Raw genomic sequence first — 8,277 nt, 5'->3', positions numbered from 1 at the left:
TATAATGAGTTTCAACTCACCCATTGGTGTACTTGGGGGAAATTGTTTTGAAAACGTCCAATGTTGTAAAATGGCAACTGGAGTGATTCGCCCATACATGTTCGACCCAGAGTCCGTGTGTTGCACAATTCCTGTCAGATCCAATATAGATGGCACAGCACCGTTCTTTAATCTAAATCGGTGTGCAAATCCAGTCTTGTTTACAAAACAATCCTCAGTGAAATGAAGCGAACAGAAGGACAATGTTTACCCTCATCTGCCCGAACGTCATTAAAAATAAAGTTTATCCATGCAGTCCTATTGGAATCCAGAGGAGGCGCAATGACTGTCTTCTTCAACAACCAGGCAATGCACAATATTTTGTATTGCTCGGTAGCTCGATCTGGTTTGTCATCGCGAGGTAGGCATCTATGTTATTTAGCTATGTGTGTAATGCGCGAATCGGTGGGCGGAGCTAAACCGGTCGTTTTGAAGTAGGTGTTGATCTTCTTCTGTGGGGGTGTTGTTTTATCCTCTGACATCATAGTTCCCCACTTTGAAAAACTAGTCGTTTGCTGACCCTGGTGTCAATAAAAGCTTTTATTGGACTAAGAAGGACGTTTTCAGTTCTGAAACTTACAGGATATTCTTATAATATGATGACCTCTTAGATGTGAAAAGCTCAAGGAAAATTTGATTTCTCAGTTCATCACCGCTTTAAAGTCCACTTAAAGGGATTTTCGAGGTTCCTGATCCTGTCAACATGTACGAATCCTGACAACAGATCACCCAAAAATAATTTATAGTACACTCTTATGTTATTCCAAATCTGCATTACTTTTATTTCATCTGCAGAGCACAGAATATATTTTAAAGAATGTTTGTTCCCCATAGAATTCTATATTATAAAATGTATAAAAAAAAATCTAAATATCTTATATTGTGTTCCAGAAGAAGGAACAAATGCTGAACAAACCTAAATTTCAAATCGGTAATAAAATCGGTTTCATACATGTTGTTTCTTATGCTAAAAAATAAATATGCCCATGTGCAGTCAAAGCACCAATCTTAGGTTTCTATGAGAATGAGAGCTTCTAACAGCAGCTTCAGTGATGAGATAACTTTACTCATTTGCATTGGCTCTTATATTTGGAATAAGATTGTGTTGCAATTTCTTCCATTTACATATTACTCTCCATATTGTGTTGCAATTTCTTCCATTTAACAAGAGCACTGTCTTGGTGTATGTATTGTGTACATGTCTTCCAATCTGATTTCAGATCTGTTTATTTTAACCGTAAACATTGCAATCTGATTCACATTTCCGTTTGCAAAACAGCGCATACTTAGTCCTCATTGGTCGTGTTCAGAATCGCGATAATGTCACCGGAGCTATGCCAATCAATATTTAGTAAATATTCCGAAAATAGTCCAATTTAAGGGTTTACATGCTTTTTTACATGCCCCCTGGATTATTCGAGCCTTCGTGGTCTACACCACCCCTTTCAGTCGGATCAAAATTTAATTCAGATCGAGCGCAATCTTAACATTTAACGTGTTAACAGTACTTGAAGGCTTTTCAATCTGATTGATCCATCAATCTTGGTTGCATGTAAATGTAGCTATCGAGAAATGTAAATTGAATTACGAACAATTAATGTTTGGGGTAAACTATCCCTTTAATAAGAAAAAAGAGGAAGTGATTGGATTCTGAAAAGTGATCTCTTTATGCCAGGTGGTCGAGTGAATGGGTCAAAAAAATAAGAGTTCTTGGTAACATCGCCCAAGTCATTTCAGAGGAAGATGAAAGATTACCAACTAAATGTTTGTCTTTAAAATTATGTGCACTGAAATAGACAAAAAAAAGTAAACAGGGTAATTTCTTGTAGAGTGAAGTATAGTCACAGCCTCTGTCTAATTAGCTTACAAAGCACCTCCGGACTTTGCCGTGTGTGTGTGTGCGTGTTGTCACACTTCAGTGCACTGTACACATCATTAACACACAAATGCCTTCCAGACTGCTGAGATGTGTGCCCCTGAATGGGTGTGTTTGAGTAACCACGTATTACATAATTATCATGACATGGCGGAGTCACAGACATCCAATAACTAATAAAGCAGATGATAGTACGAGACATGGGAGCTGGCTAAAAATAGGCGATGTGTCGAAGAGCCGGGTGCTTACATAATCAGATGAGCCCAAGCTAATGAGATGGGCAAACTCACCCTCCTGCCATCCCTGTCCAATTCATCTCACTTTCTCACCCTCTGGCTTTTCTTTTCTTTTCTTTTTTTCTCCTTCTGTGTCTCACTTTCACTTCTCTTTCCTTGGATGCCGTTTAACCACAAAGTTACCCATCTGTCCATTTTGTGTGTGTGCATGGTCATGAGACCAAATCATTATTTGAATGCCTTTAAACTCTGTGCCTTTAAAGAGTGAGATGGCGCAATGCAGCACTGCATCTGATCTCAGATATAGATGATGCTGTGTACTTTGGTATTATCCACCAAACTCCGAATGTTTTCATTTGGTTTCCTATGGCGCGTTAGGTTTGCGGCCAGCATCTCCTCCCTCCTCCCCCATGTTTTGTACTGTACAGTAAAAGATACTACACTTTCTTTGTGCTCTTTAAGAATACTCTCACAACATGCTGCCCTGGATGCAGCTATGTATGAAATATAAGCAAACTGTTATGCTTTTGTATCTCGGATGAATGAGACAAAGAAGGGACACTGAAAAACAAAACTGAAAAGGATTGAATGTCTGCGAGGAGAGAATCTGGGGCACAGAAGCTGCCATGTGTGAAGCCACAGCCCTGAAATCTGCCTGATCCAATAGATTCTGTTTATCTGGCAGGACTACAATCTGCAATCTGGGAGAGATTTGGAGTGGGCTGTGGATTTGCGCAAAAGAGCAAAAGTAATACTGTCTACTCTCACAGTCTGGCAAACAAGTACATTTTTTTTAGATCGGGCTTCTAACGAGGTTAATGGCGAATTTTCTCTCTGGGGACGTGGAGGTGTTACATTGTTAATGCTTATGTTCTTTGTCAGAAGATCTTGCTCTCTATCTCATGCTGTTTTTCCAAGGATTTTTTTTTTCCCATCACTGCTGCACCAGTAAATACAGATGAGACTTGCTGTTTTCCTACTCATATTACCATAATTATTTACTGCCTCATTCATGCTCACTTCCCCACGAGAAATATAATTTTCTAAAACTGAAATCCGCCACAGAGGTTTGAATTATGATTTGGTCACTCAAACTTACTCCCCTCTTTCTCTCTGTTTTCCACTGGGCTTTGCCACATACTGTATCCAGGTTTCTTCATCCATTTCCTTTTCTTCCTACTGCTGCTGTTTCTTTCCACTCACTCAACTCCCACTCAGATGTCTGCAGCATCACATGATCTAATGTCTTTCTACTGTTATCCACAACAATTAACTTAATCCACTCCACATTAAAAAAACACAGTAACATAAAATAAGGTTAAATTCATTAACATGAGTTAATGCATAGACATCATCAACTAGCAATGGACAGTCGTTGACAGCATTTTAAAGTCACCATAAAATTAAAATAGTCTGTAGCGCTTTTGACCTTTTGCTTATTAGATACACTGGTAACGCTTCCTTTTACAGTTATGTAACCCATGTAGTAATTACAATTACTGGGTAATAACTAGGTACTTACCCTCAACCTACCCCCTAACCCATGTACTTACCCAGCCCATTCTCACCCCCAAGGCATCACCTAACTGACGCCTTGGGAAGCATTTTGACCATGCTTCAATATTTGACGCTTTAGGCACCCTTTAGCCGTAGGATCGCGTCTTGTAACTGACGCTAAAGGGTGCCTAAAGCGTTGAATATTGAAGCATGGTCAAAAGTTGACGCCTTGGGGTGAGAATGCATTGACTTACCTTATTTTAGCCAGTACTTTCTAGGTAAGTACACTGTCAGTACATGTAAGTACTGTACTGTAAATGGAAGCGTTATTTATACACTCTATAAGGGAACCATCTAAGTTCTTATAATAAACTTTTTATTTTCCCATTTGTTGTGAGCTAAATTTGGTTATTTACTCACTTTAACCCCTTAACTGTCACCCCCCCCCCCCTTTTTTTGAGAATGGGGGTTAAATGCTCTATTCACACTTAAATGGTTGTAATTTAAGAATGCTTTGGAATATATACCCAAGTTTGGTCTTGTTTTAAAGAAAACACTCAGCAGATTATTGCTGAAGTGAAAACACTTCAAAAAAATGAAAGTATGAAAAAGTTATGGAAGTTTTAATTCACAGTAAATCAAATATACTGTATTATATATTTTTTATTTTATATAAAATATATATTTTACAAAATATTTTTACTCTAAAATTACTATAAAATCAAAGCCATAAATCTAACCAAGTTATGTTCCAAATTTGAAGTTGATATCACAAAAATTGAAGTTCCCATGAGATTTTGTTTAGGCGTAGTACCAAAAATAGCTACCGGGTGCCATTGAATTCCATTGAATTTAGTTGTGTACATTCTGCCTTAACAAATTAATACATTTCTGTTCAAATATAAATTTTGTCACAAAATTTGGAACCTTCAGACTCAGACCTTTCTGACAATATGTGTTTTGTCAAGATTAATAAAGGTTTTGATCATAAATTATGAAAAATAAGGATGCCCAAAAGGGGAGGAGCCTCATAAAATAAGTACAATTTCTATGGTAACGCAACGTTCAATTATAAAATGGTTTTCACAGGATGTATTCTGAGTTTATAAGCTTTCAAATGATACCTAATTTATGAAAACTACTAAAATGTGTGATATAATAAAAAAGGCGATTTTTAATTTTTTATTGAAAAATACTAGATTATGTTTTATTATGAACTTTTAGCATAAAAACAGAAGTTTCAATGATTAAAAGTGGGTGCATCAACTTTTTGTGACAAAGGTCAGACCTCCTGTTATGATGCAATTTTTTTTAGGTGCACTCTTGTCATAAATTCATTAATTACTCTTCCTACATAATTTTTAACACAAAACAGGGGTCGAATATTTAATTAGAAGTCTTAGACCTTTTCAAAAATATATAATTTGTCATAATTAGATTAGGATTTAATAGAAATATAGTGAAGTAAAGTTAGGCGTCCCGGTACCGGGACGGTGACAGTTAAGAATTTTTGTAACTGTGATTGTTACTATTTTTCTTGGGTCCCTTAAGCTTAAAATGTATTACAATACACAATGATGAATTGGGATTTTAGTATTTTGCGTATGTTACTAAAGTATTTAACAATACCCTTTTTTTTTATCTAATACACTGAAAAAAACCCTGTATCCTAAACAGATCAAGTTTTGGGTGGTTTCAAAATGTAAATGTAATCCCAAAAAATCTCAACCTTTTATATATTCACTCATTGTAAATATTCCTTTAGGTATTCCTGAAGGTATACACTTTTAATTTTGAGTCCCCAAAGGACTCTTTAACCAAATAAAAAGCTGCCAATAATGAGCTCACCCTTCAATTAACTCAATATGAAAGTCTCAATGTTAATATTGCAGGCCTGTATGATGCTGCGATGCATTGTGGTCAAACAAATTAAATAATGCTTCACTCAACAAGAAACAAACATACAGTACCTTAAAGTCTTCAGTAAGAAGAGCATGTTTCACCTCCCGATGATGGATGTCCATCGAACGCAGTGATTTCCTCAGAAAAGCGCTCCCGTTAACTTACTCAACCCTAAGACACCATCAACTCCTCCTCAACCGGATCACTTTTCTTCCCAACATTGAGAGCAAGGTACGATTAAACCTGTCAGGCTGAGCGTCACCTTGATGATGATGCTGAATAGAGTGGTAAGTGATTTGTGAATCCCCAAGAGTAGCAAGATCTATTTTATTAAATGACTCAGTCATGCCCTTGATTGGAATGGATTATTGCCTGGGCCTACCTAGAAAATTGATCTGTGACCACCAAGATTATTCCATTGGAGTCAGGCTCAACTGAGAGAAAATCTATGCAGATTAGATCCATCGATCCATTGCTGGTAGTTTGGTGCTAATGAGCTGCTTTATTCCAAAACCGAAACCAAACTAGGCCAAGGTGCCAGGATCCGAACACCAAGCTCTGCACACAAAACAGCTCACATGGACAGAAGAGCTCACACAAAACAATACAGTAGAGTCAGGGCTCTGTCACAGAATAAACTAGACCGAAGTGACAGAGCCCTGACAGAGATGCTCAGGCCCTAGACCGGCACTTGTCTGACAGCTTATCAGAATTCGCAAAAATCAAACCTTCACCACAGCTCATGGCCACTTCTTTACAACAGTTAGATTAATGAAAAAAGTCCAAACCAAAACGAGACAGCTTCCTAACAGAAGAACAGTCTCTTACTGATCATTGTGAGAGAAAAAGCACAGCATCCACAGTGGAAGGTTTCAATCCAGGGCCTTTTACACCTAGAATGAAGTGACTAGGTATAAAACTGCTACAGAGATTCCAGATCTTCAAAAATGGTGATGGAATGGTGAGGGAGAAAACAAACTTCAGAGTCGAAGAAGTTCTGTGCCATATGTTGTGGTTGACAAAACGCCCAACTTACCAGTGTATAAGGTAAAACCTAATAACACATCCCAAGAAGTCATATAACTGACGTCTTGGGACGTCTTTTGACCATACGTCAACATCCGCCTTTTTAGGGTACCCTTAAACGTCGGTTACATCATGACGATCTCGGGCCGTCATACAACCGAAGCTTTACCTTTAACGTCGGTTAGGTGACGGGGTAGGATTTAGGTCTGGGGTAGGATTAGGATCCGATAACGTCATCTAACCGATGTTTAAGGGTACCCTAAAAAGGCGGATGTTGACGTATGGTCAAAAGACGTCCCAAGACGTCAGTTATATGATATATGTCTTGGGATGAGACTGCGCTGAAACTAAACATGGTAAAGGAGGGGTCAAAACAATTTATTGTGATCCCCTTACCCATTGGACAGTGAGAATACTGGAGAGTCCTGGTCACGTGAAAAGGCAAGAAAACATTAAAACTTGACAAAACACACCCCAAAACCACTTACCTGAGTTGAAAGAATACTCAGAGTCTGAGTGTGTAAGGTTCAATGTCCCGAAGCCCGGCCCTAGGGGGCACAAATAAGGCGGGCCCCGTCCGACTTTGGCAGAAATGCAGATCTCTACTGCACTCCCCACAATCTTGATGTATTGTTTAACCTCACAAGCCATTTTGGCCCAGTAGAATCTACTACCAGATATCTGTGGATCTGTGGCCAGAAGACCCATGTTATTGTGAGGTCCATGGACTGGATGAGCTGGGAAACTTAATCTCCAGTGGGTATTGCCCTGTTTCACTAAAGCAAACCTTTCAATATAAGCCTATTATCCTCACGTTGCATGAACCTCAACTCAGAATTCACTTTCACATCAGTAGGCCATGTCCCTTGCATCAACGCTTTCCCTTAATTTCTTTCCTCAAGAAAACATTATTCTTTTGTGCTTTTCCCAACTTGACCATGGATTTCTGCTCCAAGAAGTCACATTTCAGTTTAACAGGGAAAGCATAGACATTAGGAATGCACTCGGGTGAGGCTCCTTGTTGTCCAACATACCTAGGTGACCTTGTTGAGCTTCAGGTCAATATGAACCATCTGGCATATGGATCTTTTGGTCTTAGACATGCTTTGCCAACCCACCAAAGAACTGTGTTCTCCTGTTCAGCCTAGCCTATTGTTCTTGCCTGGCCGGTACAGCAAATCAAAATCGTAGGTGGATAAGGCAGCCAACCAATGATGCCCTGTGGCACTGAGAGATAAACATGTATTGTAGCAAGGTTCGATGTTCGAAAACTTTAATAAACGTAAAATAAACAAATACAAATGAAAGTAAAGACAGCAGCCCCTCACAGATGACTGCTGTCACATATAACAAAACTAAAATAAAATCCAGGCCTGCCCTCTCTCGATCTCCACTGTCGTTGCTCCTCCGTGAGAGATACGAGACCGGTGCGTCGCGCAAGTGTCGTCCATTATCAATCATGCCACCGGCCATTTTCTCACAGCCCTCGGCCTCGTCCTGCTCGCCACGTGTATGTAAGTGAATTATTATCACTATGTGCGGTGAATTTGTCTCCTTTATAGGTAATCATGGACTTGATCTATGACCCCCCCATTTCAAGAGACAATGAAAAATGAATTGCTTCGTTTTCTACTGGCAATTGCCATAGGTTGCAGACTGGAGGAATGCTCCTGATATAAAACAGCACCATAACCCTTTTAG

This window comes from Pimephales promelas, chromosome 6, assembly GCF_988280905.1.
Source record: "Pimephales promelas chromosome 6, fPimPro1.hap1.1, whole genome shotgun sequence".
In the NCBI taxonomy this organism is placed as follows: Eukaryota; Metazoa; Chordata; class Actinopteri; order Cypriniformes; family Leuciscidae; genus Pimephales; species Pimephales promelas.
Note: the sequence above shows the minus strand (reverse complement) of the source record.